The sequence below is a fragment of the Xenopus tropicalis genome, chromosome 5 (genome assembly GCF_000004195.4).
Source record: "Xenopus tropicalis strain Nigerian chromosome 5, UCB_Xtro_10.0, whole genome shotgun sequence".
Lineage (NCBI taxonomy): Eukaryota > Metazoa > Chordata > Amphibia > Anura > Pipidae > Xenopus > Xenopus tropicalis.
The window spans coordinates 163152781-163172130 of NC_030681.2; the positions used below are offsets into that span (position 1 = coordinate 163152781).

General features: G+C 55.2%; 1 protein-coding gene across 2 annotated transcripts in view; it reads right to left on the minus strand.

Annotated features, from left to right (window-relative positions):
- znf71 (zinc finger protein 71) overlaps positions 1-19327 on the minus strand; it is a 34907-nt gene extending 15580 nt beyond the window's left edge. Inside the window, exon 1 of one of the 2 annotated variants that reach the window (XM_031901779.1) lies at positions 19233-19327. The gene's annotated coding sequence lies outside the window, so the exon portion shown is untranslated. 2 annotated transcript variants of the gene reach the window in all.
- Between the last annotated feature and the right edge of the window lie 23 nt (positions 19328-19350).

Genomic DNA, 19350 nt, shown 5'->3' on the forward strand with positions numbered 1-19350 from the left:
TATTACTGTCCAGCTGCCAGTGCGGTTCGAAGTAATCCTGGGTACTGTCAGTGCCAGTGGGTCAGTAATCCTGGGTAAGCTGTCAGTGCCAGTGGGGTCAGTAATCTCCCTGGTAAACTGGTCAGTCGCCAGTGGTCAGTAATCCCTGGGTACTGTCAGTGCCAGTGGGGTCAGTAATCCCTGGGTACTGTCAGTGCCAGTGGGTCAGTAATCCCTGGTACTGTCAGTGCCAGTGGGTCAGTAATCCCTGGGTACGTCAGTGCCAGCGGGTCAGTAATCCCTGGGTACTGTCAGTGCCAGCGGGTCAGTAATCCCTGGGTACTATCAGTGCCAGCGGGTCAGTAATCCCTGGGTACTATCAGTGCCAGCGGGTCAGTAATCCCTGGGTACTGTCAGTGCCAGTGGGTCAGTAATCCCTGGGTACTATCAGTGCCAGTGGGTCAGTAATCCCTGGGTACTGTCAGTGCCAGTGGTCAGTAATCCCTGGGTACTATCAGTGCCAGCGGGTCAGTAATCCCTGGGTACTGTCAGTGCCAGTGGGTCAGTAATCCCTGGGTACTATCAGTGCCAGCGGGTCAGTAATCCCTGGGTACTGTCAGTGCCAGTGGGTCAGTAATCCTGGGTACTGTCAGTGCAGTGGGTCAGTAATCCCTGGGTACTATCAGTGGCCAGTGGGTCAGTAATCCCCTGGTACTGTCAGTGCCAGTGGGTCAGTAATCCCTGGGTACTATCAGTGCCAAGTGGTCAGTAATCCTGGGTACTGTCAGTGCCAGTGGGTCAGTAATCCCTGGGTACTGTCAGTGCCAGTGGGTCAGTAATCCCTGGGTACTGTCAGTGCCAGTGGGTCAGTAATCCTGGGTACTGTCAGTGCCAGTGGGTCAGTAATCCCTGGGTACTATCAGTGCCAGTGGGTCAGTAATCCCTGGGTACTGTCAGTGCCAGCGGGTCAGTAATCCCTGGGTACTGTCAGTGCCAGGCGGGGGTCAGTAATCCCTGGGTACTGTCAGTGCCAGCGGGTCAGTAATCCCTGGGTACTGTCAGTGCCAGCGGGTCAGTAATCCCTGGGTACTGTCAGTGCCAGTGGGTCAGTAATCCCTGGGTACTGTCAGTGCCAGTGGAGTCAGTAATCCCTGGGTACTATCAGTGCCAGCGGGTCAGTAATGGCCTGGGTACTGTCAGTGCCAGTGGGGTCAGTAATCCCTGGGGTAACTGTCAGTGCCAGTGGGTCAGTAATCCCTGGTACTGTCAGTGCCAGTGGGTCAGTAATCCCTGGGTACTGTCAGTGCCAGCGGGTCAGTAATTCCCTGGTAGTGGCGTGTCAGTGCGCGGGTCAGTAATCCTGGTACTGTCAGTGCCAGCGGGTCAGTAATCCTGGGTACTGGTCAGTGCCAGCGGGTCAGTAATCCCTGGGTACTGTCGTGCCAGCGGGTCAGTAATCCCTGGGTACTGTCCAGTGCCAGCGGGTCAGTAATCCCTGGGTACTGTCAGTGCCAGTGGGTCAGTAATCCCTGGGTACTGTCAGTGCCAGTGGGTCAGTAATCCCTGGGTACTGTCAGGCCAGCGGGTCAGTAATCCCTGGGTACTGTCAGTGCCAGTGGGTCAGTAATCCCTTGGTACTATCAGTGCCAGTGGGTCAGTAATCCCTGGGTACTGTCAGTGGCCAGTGGGTCAGTAATCCCTGGGTACTGTCAGTGCCAGTGGGTCAGTAATCCCTGGGTACTATCAGTGCCAGTGGGTCAGTCAATCCCTGGGTACTGTCAGTGCGATGGGTCAGTAATCCCTGGGTACTGTCAGTGCCAGCGGGTCAGTAATCCCTGACTAGGGTGTGTTCAGAGTGCCGGAGCGGTTCGTCATGTAATCCGCCTGGGGTACTGTCAGTGCCAGCGGAGGTCCAGTAATCCCTGGGTACTGTCAGTGCCAGCGGGTCAGTAATCCCTGGGTACTGTCAGTGCCAGTGGGTCAGTAATCCTGGGTACTATCAGTGCCAGCGGGTCAGTAATCCCTGGGTACTGTCAGTGCCCAGCGGGTCAGTAATCCCTGGGTACTGTCAGTGCCAGCGGTCAGTAATCCCTGGGTAGCTGTCAGTGCCAGCGGGTCAGTAATCCCTGGGTACTGTCAGTGCCAGCGGGTCAGTAATCCCTGGGTACTAGTCCAGTGCCAGCGGGTCAGTAATCCCTGGGTACTGTCAGTGCCAGCGGGTCAGTAATCCCTGGGTACTATCAGTGCCAGTGGGTCAGTAATCCCTGGGTACTGTCAGTGCCAGTGGGTCAGTAATCCCTGGGTACTGTCAGTGCCAGTGGGTCAGTAATCCCTGGGTACTGTCAGTGCCAGTGGGTCAGTAATCCCTGGGTACTGTCAGTGCCAGTGGGTCAGTAATCCCTGGGTTAGCTGGGATCAGTGCCAGTGGGTCAGTAATCCCTGGGTACTGTCAGTGCCAGTGGGTCAGTAATCCCTGGGTACTGTCAGTGCCAGTGGGTCAGTAATCCCTGGGTACTGTCAGTGCCAGTGGGTCAGTAATCCCTGGGTACTGTCAAGTGGCCAGTGGGTCAGTAATCCCTGGGTATCTGTCAGTGCAGTGGTCGTATCCTGGGTCTGTCAGTGCCAGTGGGTCAGTAATCCCTGGGTACTATCAGTGCCAGCGGGTCAGTAATCCCTGGGTACTGTCAGTGCCAAGCGGGGTCAGTAATCCCTGGGTACTGTCAGTGCCAGTGGGTCAGTAATCCTGGGGTACTGTCAGTGCCAGCGGGTCGAATCTCCTGGGTACTGTCAGTGCCAGCTGGGTCAGTAATCCCTGGGTAATGTCAGTGCCAGCCGGGTCAGTAATCTGGGTACTGGTCAGTGGCCAGCGGTCAAGTAATCCTGGGTAACTGGTCAGTGCCAGCGGGTCAAAGTAATGCCCTGGGTACTGTCAGTGCCACGGAGGTCAGTAATCCCTCGGGTGACTGTCAGTGCCAAGTGGTCAGTAATACTGGGTACTAGTCAGTGCGCAGTGGGTCAGTAATCCCTGGGTCACTGTCAGTGGCCAGCGGTCAGTAATCCCTGGGTACTGTCATGTGCCAGCGGGTCCAGTAATGCCCTGGGTACTGTCAGTTGCCAGCGGGTCAGTAAATCAACCTGGGTACCTGTCCAGTGCAAGTGGGTCAGTAATCCCTGGGTACTGTCCAGTGCTAGGTGGGTCAGTAATGCCCTGGGTACTGTCAGTGGCAGTTGGGTCAGTAATCCCTGGGTACTGTCAGTGAGCCTCGTGGGTCAGGATAATTCGCTGGGGTACTGTCAGTGCAGTGGGTTTCAGTAATCCCTGGTAACTGTCCAGTGCCAGTGGTCCAGTAATCCTGGGTACTATCAGTGCCAGTGGGTCAGTTAAATGTTCCCTGGGGTACTGTCAGTGCCAGTGGTCAGTAAGCCCTGGGTACAATGCTAGTGCCGTGGGTCAGTATCCCTGGGTGACTATCAGTGCCAGTGGTCAGTAGATCCCTGGGTACTGTCAGTGCCAAGTCGGGGTCATAATCTCCTGGGTCACTATCAGGTGGCCGAGTGGGTCCAGTAACCCTGGGTCAGTAATTCCCTGGGTACTGTCAGTGCCCAGTGGGGTCAGTAATCCCTGGGTACTGTCAGTGCCAGGTGGGTCAGTTAAGGACCGCTGGTACTGTCAGTGCAGTGGGCAGTGAATCCCTGGGTCTATCAGTTGCAGTGGGTCATAATCCCTGGGTAACTGTCAGTGCCAGCGGTCAGTAATCCCCTGGGTGACTGTCTAGTGCCTAGCTGGGGTCAGTAATCCCTGGTACTGTCAGTGCCAAGCGGGTCAGTAAATCTCCTGGGTACCGTGTCAGTGCCAAGCGGGTCAGTAATTGACCTGGTACGTGTCAGGGTCTGTGCCAGCGGGTCAAGAGTAATCCCTGGGGTACTGTCAGTACCAGTGGGTTCAGTAATCCCGCTGGGTAGCTAGCCAGTGCGCCGAGTGGGTCAGTAAATCTCCTGGGGTACTGTTCCAGTGCCATGGGCAGTAAATCCTGGGTACTGGTCAGTGCAGGCGGGTGTCAGTAACTTTCCCTCTGGGGTTACTCAGTCAGGCCAGTGGTGTCAGTAATGCCCTGGGTACTGATCGAGTGCACCAGCGGTCAGTAATTCGCGCACTGGGTACTGTCAGTGCCAAGCGGGTCAGGTGAATCGCCTGGGTACTGTCTGAGTGCCAGCGGGTCAGTATGGTGTTTCCGCTGGGTACTGTCAGTGCGCAGCGGGTCATAATCCTATTGGGTACTAGTCAGTGGCAGTAGGTCGTAATCCCCTGGGGACTATCAGGCAGTGGGTCAGTAGATCCCTCGGGTACTTGTCAGTGCGCTAGTAGGGTCAGTAATGCCGCTGTACTGTCAGTGCCAGCGGGTCAGGTAATCCCTGGGTATGATCAAGTGCCAGTTGGGTCAGTAATCCTGGGTACCATCAGTGCCAGTTTTGTGTTGTGTTATCTTGTGGGGTCGGTAAATTGTGCGTGCCTGGGTACGGTGGTCAGTGCAGTGGTCAGGATGAGCCTGTGGATACGTGGTTGTTCAGTGCAGTGGGGTCAGTAAATCCTGGTGACTGGGTCAGTAGCCAAGTGGGTCAGTAATCGCCTGGGTACTGTCAGTGCCAGTGGGTCAGTTAATCCCTGGGTAACTAATCAGTGCCAGTGGTCAGTAATGCCTCTGGGTAGCTGTCCAGTGCGAGTGGATCAGTAATCGCCATGGGTCTGTCAGTGCTCGCAGCGGGGTCAGTAATGCCGACTAGGGTACTGTCAGGCTGCCCAGCGGGTCCAGTAATCCCGGTAGCTATCAGTGCCGCGGGTCAGTAATCCCTGGGTACTGATCCAGTGGCCTAGCGGGTACAGTAATCGCTGGGTACGTGTCAGTGCCATGGGGTCAGTAATCCCTGGGTACCTAATCAGTGCCATGTGGGGTCAGTAATCCTGGGACTGTCTACGGTGGTCCAGTGGGTTCAGTATCCCTGGGTACTGTCAGTGCCATTTGTGTGGGTGGGTCCAGTAATGCCGTCTGGGTAGCTGTCCAGTGCTCAGTGGTCAGTAATCTGGGTACTATCGTCAGTGCCAGTTGGGCATGCAGTAATCCTGGGTACTGTCAGTGCCAGTGGGTCAGTAATCTGGGTACTAGTCAGTGCGCAGTGGGTCAGTAATGCCTGGGTACTACGCAGTGCCAGTGGGTCAGTAATGCCCCTGGTCTTGTCAGTGGCCAGTGGGTGGGTTCAGTCAATTCCTGGGTAATAAAGTCAGTATGCCAGCGGGTCAGTAATCCTGGGTACTATCGAGATGCACGTGGGTCAGTAATCCCTGGGTACTGTCGTGCCATGCGGGTCAGTAAATCCCTGGGTAGCTGTCAGTGGCCAGCGGGTGCAGTGAAATCCCCTGGGGTAACTGTCAGTCAGCGGGTCAGTAATCCCTGGGTACTGTCAGTGCCAGCGGGTCAGTAATCCCGGGTAGCTGTCATGACCACGCGGTCAGTAATCCCTGGGTACTATCAGTGCCAGTGGGTCAGTAATCCCTGGGTACTGGTCAGTGCCAGCTGGTCAGTAATCCCTGGGTAGGCTGTCAGTGCGAGCGGGTCAGTAATCCCTGGTAACTAGTCAGTGCGCAAGTGGTTCAAGTAACCCTGGGTACTAATCAGTGCCAGCGGGGTCAGTAATCCCTGGGTCTGTCAGTGCCAGCGGGTCAGTAATCCCTGGGTACGTCAGTGCCAGCGGGTCAGTAATCCTGGGTACTGTCAGTGTGCCAGCGGGTCAGTAATCCCCTGGTACTGTCAGTGCCAGCGGGTCAAGTAATCCGCTGGGTACTATCAGTGCAGTGGGTCAGTAAATCCCTGGGTACTGTCAGTGGCCAGCGGGTCAGTACTCCTGGGTACTGTCAGTGCCAGTTGGGTCAGTATCCTGGGTAACTATCAGTGCAGTGGTCCAGTAAATCCTGGTACTGTCAGTGCCAGTGGGTCAGTAATGCCCTGGGTACTGTCGTGCCAGTGGGTCAGTAATCCCTTGGGTTATGCTGTCAGTATGCCAGTGGTCGAAGTAAATCCCATGGGTGACTGTGCAGTGGCGAAGGGGGGTCAGGTAATGACCTGGGTACTATCAGTGCCAGTGGTCACGTAATCGCCTGGTACTGGTCAGTGCAGTGGGTCATGTAATCCCTGGGTAACTATACAGTGCCAGGTGGGGTACAGTAATGCCTGGGTGACTATCAGTGCCAGTGGGCAGTAATGCCTGGGTAACTGTCAGTGCCAGTGGGTCAGTAATCTGGGTACTGTCAGTGGCCAGTGGGGTCAGTAATCCCTGGGTTGACTATAGTGCCAGTGGGTTCAGTTTCGCCCTGGGTACTATCAGTAAGCCGAGTGGGATCAATAAATTCCGCTGGGTCAGTAATCGCTGGGTACTGGTCCAGTGCCAGGTGGGGTCAGTAATCCTGGGTACTGTCAGTGCCAGTGGGTCAGTAATCCGCTTGGGTACTGTCAGTGCCAAGTGGGTCAGTAAGTCCCTGGGTACTGTCAGTGCCAGTGGGTTCAGTATCTGTCCTGGAGGTACGTATCAGTGCAGTGGGTCGTAATTCCCTGTAGCTATCAGTGCCAGTGGTCAGTAATCCCATGGGTCAGTAATCGCCTGGGTACTGTCAGTGCCAGTTGGGTCAGTAATCCATGGGTACTGTCAGCTGCCAGTGGGGTCAGTATCCCTGGGTACTGTCAGTGCCAGTGGGTCGTAATCCTGTGTAGCTGGTGCAGTTGCCAGTGGGTCGTAAATCCCTGGGTAGCTGTCAGTGCCAGAGGTCAGTAATGCCTGTACTGTCCAGTGCTCCAGTGGTCAGTCATGACCTGGGTACTGTCAGTGCCAGTGGTCAGTAATTCCCTGGTGATTACTGTCAAGTGCACAGCGGTGTGTCCAGTATATTCCACCTGGGTACTGTCATCCAGTGCCAGCGGGGTGGTCAGGTAATGTCCCTGGGTTACTAGTTACGCGGTAGCCAGCGGGTTCAGTAATCCTGGTTTTACTGTCAGTGCAAGTGGGTAAGTAATCCCTGGGTACTAATCAGTGCCAGTGGGTGAGTAACTCGCTGGTGTAGCTGTCCAGTTGCCAGCGGGCGAGTAATCCTGGGTACTATCAGTGGCCACGACAAGCGGGTCAGTAAATCCTGGGTTACTGTCAGTGCCGTGGTCAGTAATCTGGTACTGTCAGTGCCAGTGGGTCAGTAATCCTGGGTACTATCAGTGCCAGTGGGTCAGTAATGCCCTGGGTCACCTATGCAAGTGGCCAGTCGGTGCAGTAATCCCTGGTACTGTCAGTTCGGTCCTAGTGGGCTCAGTAAATATCCTGGGGTACGTGACAGTTGCCAGTAGGGTCCAGTAATGCGCTGGGTAGCTGCTCCGTGCAGATGCCGTGTAGGGCAGTTCAGTAAAGTCCGCCGTACGGGGTGTTAGTCGTGTCAGTGGCCATGGGTCAGTAATGGCCTGGTCTGTCAGTGCGCAGTGGTCAGTAATTCCCTGGGTACTGTCGTGCCAGTGGGGTTAGTATCCTGGGTACTGTCAGTGCCGAGTGAGAGTCAGAATATAAATCCTGGTAGCTGTCAGTGCCGAGTGGGCGGTGTCAGGTAATGCAGCTCGCGTGTGGGTACTGTCAGTGCCAGTGGGTCAGTAATAGCCCTGGGTACTGTCAGGTGCCAGCAGCCGGTTCGTAAGCTCCCTGAGGGTACGTTCAGTGCCGCTGGGCAGTAATCCCTGGGTACTTGTCAGTGACCGAGCGGGTCAGTATGCCCTGTACTGGTCAGTGCCCAGCGGTTCCAAGTAATCCCTGGGTGAGCTGTCAGTGCCAGTGGGTCAGTAATCCCTGTGGTCTATCAGTCGCAGCGGGTCAGTAATGCCTGGGTACTGTCAGTGCCAGCGGGTCGGTAATGCCTGGGTACTGGTCAGTGCCAGCGGGTCAGTAATCCCCCTGGGTACTGTTCAGTGCCAGGCGGGGTCGTGAATCCCGCTGGGTACTGTCAGTGCCAGCGGGTCAGTAATGCCGCTGGTACTGTCAGTGCCAGCGGGCTCAGTTATCCTGGGTACTGGGTCAGTGCCAGTGGGTCCATGTAATGCTGCACTGGGTACCTAATCAGTGCCAGTGGGTCAGAAAATCCCTGGGTACTGTCAGTGGGGCCCCAAGCGGGTTGTACGCAGTAATCCCTGGGTACTGTCGAGTGCCAGTGGGTCATAATACCCTGGGGCTACTATCAGTGCATCTAGCGGTCAGTAAGTCCCTGGTACTGTCAGTGCCCAGCGGTCAGTATTCCTGGGTACTGTCAGTTGCCAGCGGGTCAGTTGCCCTGGGTACTGTCAGTAGCAGTCGGATCAGAGTAATCGATGCGCCTGGGTACGTGTCAGTAGCCAGTGGTCAGTAATTCCTGGGTAGCGTGTCAGTGCGCAGTGGGTCAGTAATCCCTGGGGTACTATCAGTGCCGAGCGGGTCAGTAATCCCTGGTACTGTCAGTGCCAAGCGGGTCAGGTAATGCCCTGGGTAACTGTCAGTGCCCAGCGGTGTCGTAATCCTGGGTAGCTGTCAGTGCCCACTGGGTCAGTAATCCCTGGGTACTGTCAGTGGCCAGTGGGTCAGTATATGCCCCGCTGGGTAACTGTCAGTGGCTCAGTGGGTCAGTAATCCCTGGGTACTGTCAGTGGCCAGTGGGGTCAGTAATCCCTGGGTACTGTCAGTGCCAGTGGGTCAGGTATCCCTGGGTATCTGTCAGTGCCAAGTGGGATACAGTAATCCTGGGTACTATCAGTGCCCAAGTGGGTCAAGTCAATCCTGGGTACTGTCAGTCGGCCAGGTCTGTGGGTCAGTAATCCCTGGGTACTATCAGTGCCAGTGCGGTCAGTAATCCCTGCTGGTACTTATCCAGTTGGCCGAGTCATGGGGTCAGTAATCCTGGAGATACTGTCAGTGCCGAGCGGTCTAGTAATCCTGGGGTAGCTATCGAGTGTCCAAGCCTGGGGTCAGTAATCCCTGGGTCACTATCAAGTGGGCCCGCAGGCGGTCGCAGTAATGCCCTGGGTGACTGTCAGGTGCCAGAGGGTGCAGTAATAGCCCTGGTAGCTGTCCAGATGCCAGCGGGTCAGTAAATCCTGGGTACTGCTGTCAGTGCCAAGCGGGTCAGTAAATCCCTGGGTATCTGTCAGTGCCCAGCAGGGTCAGTAACCCTGGGTAGCTGTCAGTGCAGTGGGGTAGTAAATCCTGGTACTGTCAGTGCATGGGTCAGTAATCCAATGGGGTACTGTCAGTGCCCAAAGCCGGGTCAGTAATCCCTGGGGATCTGTTCAGTGGGCCAGCGGTCAGTAATCCCTGGGTACTGATGCAGTGCCAGCCGGGTCAGGTAATCCACTTGGGTTACTGTCAGTGCCAGTGGTCGAGTAATCCTGGGTACTGTCAGTGCAGTGGGTCAGTAATCCTGGGTACTAATCAGTGCCAGCGGGTCAGTAATCCCCTGGTTACTGGTCTAGTGCCTAGTTGGGCTCAGTAATCCTGGTTACTGATCAAGTGCCAGTGGGTCAGTAAATCCCTGGGTACTATCAGTGCCAGTGGGTCAGTAATACCGTGGTTACTATCGCAGTTGCCAAGTGGGTCGAGTAATCGTAGGTGTCCTGGGATGTAACGTATCGTAGTGGACGCAGTTGGGTCATCTTCCCATGGGGTACGATGGTCGCATAGTAGGCGAAGTTGGGGTTCAAGGTAAATCCTGGGTACTATCAGTGGGCCAGCGGGGTCAGTAAATCCCCGGGTTTACTGTCAGCTGACCAGAGGGGTCAGTAGTGGGCCGCTGGGGCTAAACTGTCAGTGCCAGCGGGTCAGTAATTCGCCGCTGGGACTGGTCAAGTGGCCAGCGGGTATGCATAATCCCTTGGGGTACTAGTCAGTGCCAGCGGGTCAGTAATCTCCCTGTGGTACTGAGTCAGTGCCAGTGGGCGTCAGTATCTAGGCGTATGTCCGCCTGTGAGTCACTGTCAGTGCCAGTGGTCAGTAATGCCTGGGTAACTGTCAGTGGCGCAGTGGGATTATCGAAGTTGCCTTGTTGGTTACTGTCAGTGCCAGCGGGTCAGTTAAACTCCCTGGGTACTGTCCAGTGCCAGCGGGGTCAGTAATCCCTGTGGTCTATCAGTGGCAGCGGGTCAGTAATCCCTGGGCTACTGTCGGTGCCAGTGGGTCAGTAATCCTCATGGCGCTAACTATGTCAGGTGCCAGTGGGTCAGTTAATCCCTGGGTTACTATAGTGCCAGTGGGTCAGTTAAATCCACTGGGTAACTATCAGTGCCATGGGTCAGTAATCGCCTGGGTATCTATCAGTGCCAGTGGGTCAGGTAAATCCATGGTACTGTGAGTGCCAGTTGGGTCAGTATCCTGGGTACTGTCAGTGCCAGTGGGTCAAGTATCCCTGGGCTACTGTCAGTGCCAGCGGGTCAGTAATCCTGGGGTACCTATCAGTCGCCAGCGGGTCGAGTAATCCTGGGTACTGTCAGGAGTGCCCGGAGATCACAGGTCAGTAAATCCTGGGTACTGTGCAGTGCGCAGCGGGTCAGTTAATCCCTGGGTACTTGGTCAGTGCCAGCGGGTCAGTAATGCCCTGGGTACAGCTTGTCGGAGTGGCCAGCCGGTGCGAGTAACTTCCCTGGGTGACTACGTCAAGTGCCGTAGCGGGTCAGTAAAATTCCCTGGGTTCTGTCAGTGCCAGTGGGGTCAGTAATCCCTGGGTAACTGATCAGTGCCAGTGGGTCAGTAATGCCTGGGTACTGTCAGTGACAGGTGGGGTCAGTAAGGCCCTGGGTACTATGTCAGGTGCCTACGCGGGTCAGTAATCCCTGGTACTGTCAGTGGCCAGGCGGGTCAGGTAATCCTGGGGTACTGAGTGCAGTTGCCGCAGTGGTCAGTAATCCCATGGGTACTGTCAGTGCCAGTGGTGTCAGTAATCCCTGGGAGTTACTGTGCAGTGCCAAAGTGGGTTAAGTAATGCCTGGGTAGCTGTCAGTGGCCAGTTGGTCAGTAATCCCTGGGGTACTGTCAGTGCCAGTGGGTCAGTAATCCCTGGGTACTTCAGTGCAAGTGGGTCAGTAATCCTGGGTACTGTCAGTGGCCAGTGGGTCAGTAATATGATGCCCTCTGGGTACTATCAGTGCCGGGTGGGGTCCGACGTCAATCCCTGGAGTACTATCCAGTGCAGTGGGTCCAGTAAATTCCCTGGGTTCAGGTGAAATCGCTGGGGTACTGTCAGTGCTAGGCAGTGGGTTCAGAGTAATTGCACTGGTACATGTCGTGGCCAGTGTGTGGGTCATATGCCCCTGGGTACTGATCAGTGGGCTCAGTTGGGAGGTTATCAGTAAATCCTCTGGTACTATCAGTGCCAGTGGGGTCGTAATGGCCCTGGGTACGTGTCAGTGCCAGTGGGTCAGTAATCCGTCCGCTGGGTACTATCAGGTGCCAGTAGTGGTGATATCGAGTGTAGAGTCCCTGTGGTACTGTAAGTGGCCAAGTGGGTCAAGTAATCCCTGGGTAACTATCAGTGCCAGTGGGGTCGAGTACATTCGCCGTGGTACATCAGTGGCCAGTGGCAGTGCAGCTGAATTCGCCTGTGTTGGGTCAGTAATCCCTGGGTAACTGTGCAGTAGCGCCAGTGGGTCAGTAATCTGGGTATCGGGTCAGTACGTGCCGATGTGGGATCAGTAATTCCCTGGTACTGGTCAGTGCCAGTGGGTTTTTCCAGTAATTTCCCTGGGTACCGGTCCAGGTGTTCCGCCAGTGGGTCAGTAATCCGTGGTACTGTCAGTGCCAGCGTGTCAGTAATCCCTGGGTATCTGTCAGTGCCAGTGGTTCAGGATGTAATGCCTGGGTTACTGTCAGGTGGCCAGGTGGGGTCAGTTAATCCCTGGGTACTGTCAGTGGCCGAGTGGAGCAGTAATCCTGGGTACTATCAGTGCCAGTGGTCAGTAAATGGTAACCCTGGGGTAGTATTCAGTGGCGCAGCGGGTCGCCAGTAATCGAGCCCTGGGTACCTAATCAGTGCAGCGGGTCAAGTAATCTGGGTAGCTAATCAGTGGCATAGCGGGTCAGTAATCCTGGTACTGTCAGTGCCAGTGGGTCGTAATCCCCTTGGTACTGGTCAGTGCCAGTGGGTCAGTAATTCCTGGGTATGATCAGTGCCAGTGGTCAGTAAATCCCTGGGTACTGTCAGTGCCAGTGGGTCAGTAATGCCTGGGTAGTATCAGTGCGCAGGGGGTCAGTTAATCCCTGGGTACTGTAGTGCAGTGGGTCAGTAATCCTGGGTACTGTCAGTGCCAGTGGGTCAGTTAATCCTGGTACTATCAGTGCCAAGTGGTCAGTATCCCTGTACTGGTTCAGTGCCAGCGGGTCAGTAATCCCTGGTACTTTCAGTGCCCGCGGGTCAGTAATCGCCTGGGTACTGTCAGTGCCAGCGGGTTCAGTAATCCCTGGGTACTGTCAGTTGCCAGCCGGGTCAGTAATCCCTGGGTACTGGTCAGTGCCAGCGGCGGTCAGTAATCTGGGTACTCCGTCAGTCGCCATGCGGGTACAGTAATCCCTGGGTAACTGATCAGTGCCTAGCGGGTCAGTAATCCGCTGGGTAGCTGGTTCGTGTCAGTGCGCAAGTGGGTCAGTAAATCCCTGGGTACATATCAGTGGCAGTGGGTCAAGTAATACCCTGGGTTACTATCAGGCGCGAGTGGTGTCAGGTAATTGCCCTGGGTAGCGTGGGGTCAGTCGCCAGAGCGGTCAGTAATACCCTGGGTACTGTCAGTGCCAGCGGGTTCAGTAATCCCTGGGTACTTATCAGTGCCAGCGGTCAGTAAATCCTGGGGTACTATCAGTGCCGCGGGTTACAGTGCAGCGGGTCAGTATGTCCTGGGTACTATCAGTGCCAGTGGTCAGTAATCCCTGGGTAGCTATCAGTGCCAGTGGGGCTCAAGTAATCCCCTGGGTACTACGAAATCAGTGCCAGTGGGTTCGAGTAATCGCGCCCCTGGGTACTGGTCAGTGCTCAGTGGGTCAGGTAATGCCCTGGGTACTGGTCAGTGCGCAGTGGGTCAGGTAATCGTGCCTGGGATGACTATCAGTAGCCAGTGGGTGCAGGTATATGAGCCCTCTGGGGTACCTAATCACGGATGGCCAGTGGGTCAGAATCCCTGGGTACTGTCAGTGCCAGTGGGTCAGTAATCCCTGGTACTATCAGTGGCCGAGTGGTCAGTAATCCCCTGGGTACTATGCAGTGCAGTGGGTCAGTAATCCCCTGGGTAGTACTGTCGAGTGCCAGCGGGGTCAGTAAAATCCCTGGTACATAATCAGTGCCAGCGGGTCAGAATCCTGGGTACTATCCAGTGCCGAGTGGGTAGTAGAACCCTGGTACTGTCAGTGCCAGTGGGTCAGCTATCGCTGGGTACTGTCGTGCCAGTGGGTCAGTAATCCTGGGTATATCAGTGCCAGTGGGTCAAGATGAAATTGATGGCTCGCCATTGGCTCACTCATCAGATGCGCAGCGGTCAGTAAATACCGCTGGGTACTGGATCAGGTGCGCAGCAGGGATCAGTAATGCCCCTGGGTACCTTGTCAGTGCCAGCGGGTCAGTATCCCCTGGGTACTGTCCAGTGCAGCGGGTCAGTAATCCGCTGGGTCTGTATCTGCGAGTGCAGCGGGGTCAGTAATGCCCTGGGGTTGAGCTGTCAGTGCGCAGCGGTCAGTATTCCCTGGGTACTGATCAGTGCCGAAGACGGGTCAGTAGAGGTCCTGGGTAAGCTGTCAGTGCAGTGGGTCAGTAAGGTCCTGGGTACTATCAGTGCCAGTGGGATCAGGGTAATCCCTGGGGTACTGAGGTCTAGTGCTCAAGTGGGTGCAAGTAATCCCTGGTACTATCAGTGCCAGTGGGTCAGTAATTCCGCTGGTACGTCTGACATCAGTGCCACGGTAGTGGGTCAGTAATTCCCTGAGGTACTTCAGTGCAGTGGGGGTCAGATTAGATTGTAGAAGATAGGGGCGCCCTGGTAGCGTAATGGTCAGTGTGCATGGGTCAGTAATCCCTGGGTAACTAATCCAGTGCCGTGGTCTTGATGGACTATGATCAGTAATCCTGGGTACTGTCAGTGCCAGTGGGGGGTCAGTAATGCCCTGGATACCTATCAGTGCCAGTGGTCAGTAATCCCTGGGTCAAGCTGGTCCAGTTGCCTCGGGACGTCAGTTAGGGGTACGAGTAATCTTTACCCACTGGTACTTCAGAGTGCCGCTAGTGGGGTGATCAGTAATTCCCTGGATATGTCAGTGCAGTGGGTCAGTAATCCTGGTACTGTCAGAGAGATGCCAGGTGGGTCAGTTAATCCCTTGGGTACTATCTAGTGCGCAGTGCGGCATCAAGCTAAATCGTGGGGTACTTCATCAGCCTGTGCACCAAGGTGTGGGGATTTCAGTGTTAATAGTGGCTCCTTTGCGGGGATCACGCTGAGTTCGGCGGTGTCAGATCAGTTGCGCGCACGTAGTGGGTCGGAGTAATGGCCCTGGGGTACTATCGATGATGTGTGTGCCTAGTGTCAGTTAAGTCGCCTGGGTACTATCAGTGCGCAGTGGCGTTCTGTAGTAATGACTCCACCTGGAGTTACTATCAGGTGCTGAGTGGGTTCTCATGTAAATCCCTGGGTACTGTTCAGTAGCCAGTGGGTCAAGTATCCTGGGTACTTATCAGTGGCCAGTGGGTCAGTAATCCCCTGGGGTAGCTATCAAGTGGCCAGTGGTCAGTAAATCTCTCTGGGTACTGTCACGCTGCTGGCTCAGTGTGGTCAGTAATCCCTGGTACTGTCAGTGCCAGTGGGTCAGTAATCCTGGGGTACTGTCAGTGGCCAGTGGGTCAGTAATTGCTCTGGGTACTGTCAGTGCGCGGGTCAGTATAGCCCTGGTAACTATCAGTGCCAGTGGGTCAGTAATCCCTGGGGTATATCAGTGCCAGTGGGTCAGTAATCCCTGGTAGCTGTCAGTGCCAGCGGTCAGTAGAAATCTCTGGGTAACTGTCAGTGCCTAGCGGGGTCAGTAATCCCTGGTACTGTCAGTGCCAGTGGGTGCAGTAATCCTGGGTACTGTCAGTGCCGAGCGGTCAGTAATCCCTGGGGTACTATCAGTGCCAAGTGGGCGTCGTAATCTGGGTAGCTGTCAGGTGGCCAGCGGGTCAGTAATCCTGGTACTGTCAGTGCCGTGGGTGCAGTACTCCCTGGTACTATCATTGCCAGCGGGTCAGTGAATCGCCTGGGTACTGTCAGAGTGCCAGTGGGTCAGTAAATCCCTGGGTACTATCAGGTGCCAGTGGGTCAAGTAATGCCCAGGGAGTCTATCAGTGCCAGTGGTACAGTAATCCTGGGTACTGTAGTCGGCCAGCGGGTCAGTAAATCCCTGGGTGACTATCAGTGCCAGCAGGTTGCAGTAATTCCTGGGTACTATCGCAGGTGCCGAAGCGGTAGTCAGTGAATTCCTGGGTACTGTTCAGTGCCAGTGGTCAGTAATCCTGGTACTATCGAGTGGGTCAGTATCGCCTGGGTACATGTCAGTGGTGCCAGTGGGTCAGTAATCCCTGGGTACTATCAGTGGGTCAGTAATGCCCTGGGTACTGTCAGTGCCAGTGGTCAGTAATCGCCTGGGTACTATCAGATGGCCAAGTGGGTTCGCAGTAATCCTGGGTACTGTGCAGTGGCCAGCGGGTCAGTAATCCCTGGGTCTTCAGTGCCACGCGGGTTCGAGTAATCCTGGGTACTGATCCGAGTGCCCAGCGGGTCAGTAAATCCCTGGGTACCTGGTGCAGTGCCGCCAGCGGGTTCAGTATCCTGGGTACTACCAGTGCCAGTGGGTCAGGTAATCCTAGGTACTGGTCCAGTGGCCAGTGGGGCGTCGTAATCCCTGGGTACTATCACGTGGGCCAGCGGGTCAGGTAATCCCTGGGTACTATCAAGATTGCAGCGGGTACAGTCTAAATCCCTGGGTAAATGTCAGTGCCGAGCGGGTCAGTAATCCCTGGGTACGGACATCAGTGCCGGTGCGCGGGTCAAGTAATCCCTGGTGTACTATAGTGCAGTGGGTCACGTAAATCCCTGGGTACTGGTCAGTGCCAGTGGGGTCACGTAATTACCCTGGTATCTGTCAGTGCCAGTGGGTCAGTATATGCCCTGGGTACTGTCAGTGCAAGCGGGTCAGTAATCCCTTGGTACTGTCAGTGCAGCGGGTCAGTAATCCCTGGGTACTATCAGTGCCAGCCGGGTTCAGTAATCCCTGGTAGCTATCAGTGCAGCGGGTCAGTAATGCCCTGGGTACTGTCAGTGCCAGCGGGTCAGTAATCCCTGGGTACTATCAGTGGCCAGCGGGTCAGTAATCCTGGGTACTGTCAGTAGGCAGCGGGTCAGTACATGCCCTGGGTACTTATCAAGTGGGTGTTCAGTAATCCCTGGGATACTATCAGTGGGGTCAGTATCGTTCGGGTACGTCATAGTGCAGTGCGCGTCAGTACATGGTGAGGGTGCCCTGGGATACTATCAGTGGTCAGTACACTCCTGGGTACTATCAGTGCCAGTGGGTCAGTAAATCCCTGGGTACATATCAGTGGGTCAGATAATCCCCCTGGGTAACTGTCAGTGCCAGCGGGTCAGTAAATTCGCTGGGTAAAGCTATCATGCCGCCTGGTGAGTGGTGTCAAGTAATACCCTGGGTACTGTCAGTGCAGTGGTCAGTAATCCCTGGGTACTATCCAGTGCCAGTTGGGTCAGTAATCCTGGGTCTATCAGTGCCAGTTGGGTCATAAATCCCTGGGTACATTATCAGTTGCCAGTGGGTCAGTAATACCCTGGGGTACTGTCAGTGCCAGTGGGTTCAGTAATACCCATGGGTACTGTCAGTGCCAGTGGGTCAAGTAATATCCCTGGGTACTATCAGTGCCAGTGGGTCAGATTAATCCCTGGTACTGTCAGTGCCCAGTGGGTCAAGTAGATCTCGCCCTGGGTGAAGCTGTGCAGTGCCCAAGTGGGTCAGTAAATCCCTGGGTACTTGATAGTGCCAGTGGGTCAGGTAATGCCTGGGGACTGGTCAGGTGCAGTGGGTCAGGTATCCTTGGTACTGTATCAGTGGCCAAGAGTGGTTCATGTAATTAACCTGGAGTCGTAATCGCCTGGGTTAACTGTTCAGATCGTGGGCCGAGTGGGGTCAGTAATGTGGCGTACAATGGGTAACTGTCAGGTGCCAGTGGGTCAGTAATCCCGTGGTACTCGGTCAGGTGCGCGAGTGGGCTGCGCAGTAATGCGCCTGGGTACTATCGAGTGCCTACAAGACTGGCTCAGTAATGCCCTGGGTACTGGTCAGTGCCAGTGGGTGCAGTAATGCCCTGGGTAGCTGTCAGGTGGCAAAGTGGGTTCAGTAATCCCTGGGTCTATGCAGTGCCAGTGGGTCAGTAATCCCTGGTACTGTCAGTGCCAGTGGGGTCAGTAATCGCGCGTGGGGTAACTGGTCAGTGGCCAGTGGGTCAGTAATCCCTGGGTTCCGTAATCCCTGGGTACTGTCATGTGGGCCAGTGGGTCAGTAATTCTGTCAGTAATCCTGGGTATATCAACGTGCCGAGTGGGTCAGTATTCCTGGGTAGCTGTCAGTGCCGGAGTGGGTAAAAGTAATCCCTGGGTACTGTCAGCTGGCCAGTGGGGTCAGTAATCCTTGGGTACTGTCAGTGCCAGTGGTCGAGAAAGAAAGTAATCCTGGGTACTGTCAGTGCCAGTGGGTCAGTAATCGCTTGGGTACTATCAGTGGGGCCGAGGCGGGTGCAGTAATCCCTGGGTACTGGTCAGTGCCAAGTGGGTCAGTAATCCCTGGGTACTGTCAGTGCCAGTGGGTCAGTAATACCCTGGGTATATCAGTGCCTAGTGGGTCAGTAATCCCTGGGTACTACAATTTTTGTGGCAGTGGGATTTCAGTAAATCCCTGGGTATTTGGTCGAGTGCAGGTGGTCAAATAAATTCCTGGTAGCTTACTGAAAGGTTGGCGAGTGGCGAGTGTGTTGATCAGGTAATGCTCGCTTGAGTTACGGTAGGTCCACGTGCCAGTGGGTCAGTAATCCTGGGTACTATCAGTGCCAGTGGGTCAGTAATCCCTGGGTACTATCAGTGCCAGTGGGTCAGTAATACCCTGGGTACTATCAGTGCCAGTGGTGTCAGTAATCCCTGGGTACTGTCAGTGCCAGTTGGGTCAGTAATCCCTGGGTACTATCAGTGCCAGTGGGTCAGTAATCCCTGGTACTATCAGTGCCCAGTGGGTCAGTAATCCTGGGTACTATCAGTGCCAGTGGGTCAGTAATCCCTGGGTACTGTCAGTGCCAGTGGGTCAGTAATCCTGGGTACTATCAGTGCCAGTGGGTCAGTAATCCTGGGTACTGTCAGTGCCAGTGGGTCAGTAATCCCTGGGTACTATCAGTGCCAGCGGGTCAGTAATCCCTGGGTACTGTCAGTGCCAGCGGGTCAGTAATCCCTGGGTACTATCAGTGCCAGTGGGTCAGTAATCCCTGGGTACTGTCAGTGCCAAGCGGGTCAGTAATCCCTGGGTACGGTGTCAGTGCCAGCGGGTTAGTAATCCCTGGTGGTACTATCAGTGCCAGTGGGTCAGTAATCCCTGGGTACTGTCAGTGCCAGCGGGTCAGTAATCCCTGGGTACTATCAGTGCCAGTGGGTTCAGTAATCCCGTGTGGGTACTATGCAGTGCCAGCGGGTCAGTAATCCCTGGGTACTATCAGTGCCAGTGGGTCAGTAATCCCTGGTACTGTCAGTGCCAGTGGGTCAGTAATCCCTGGTAACTGTCAGTGGGTCAGTAATCCCTGGGTACTATCAGTGCCAGCGGGTCAGTAATCCCTGGGTACTATCAGTGCCAGTGGGTCAGTAATCCCTGGGTACTGTCAGTGCCAGTGGGTCAGTAATCCCTGGGTACTATCAGTGGGTCAGTAATCCCTGGGTACTATCAGTGCCAGCGGGTCAGTAATCCCTGGGTACTATCAGTGCCAGTGGGTCAGTAATCCCTGGGTACTGTCAGTGCCAGTGGGTCAGTAATCCCTGGGTACTATCAGTGCCAGTGGGTCAGTAATCCCTGGGTACTATCAGTGCCAGTGGGTCAGTAATCCCTGGGTACTATCAGTGCCAGACACAGGTCGGTGCCCATAGAGAGACATGTCCGGTACTTACCGGTAGGTCAGACCTTGTCCGTACTGCGCATGTGCAGTCGCTTCGGGCTACATTCCCTGTGCCTGGGATCTCCGCTATGTCCGTGTGACGCATGCGCAATAAGTTCGTATAGAGGCGT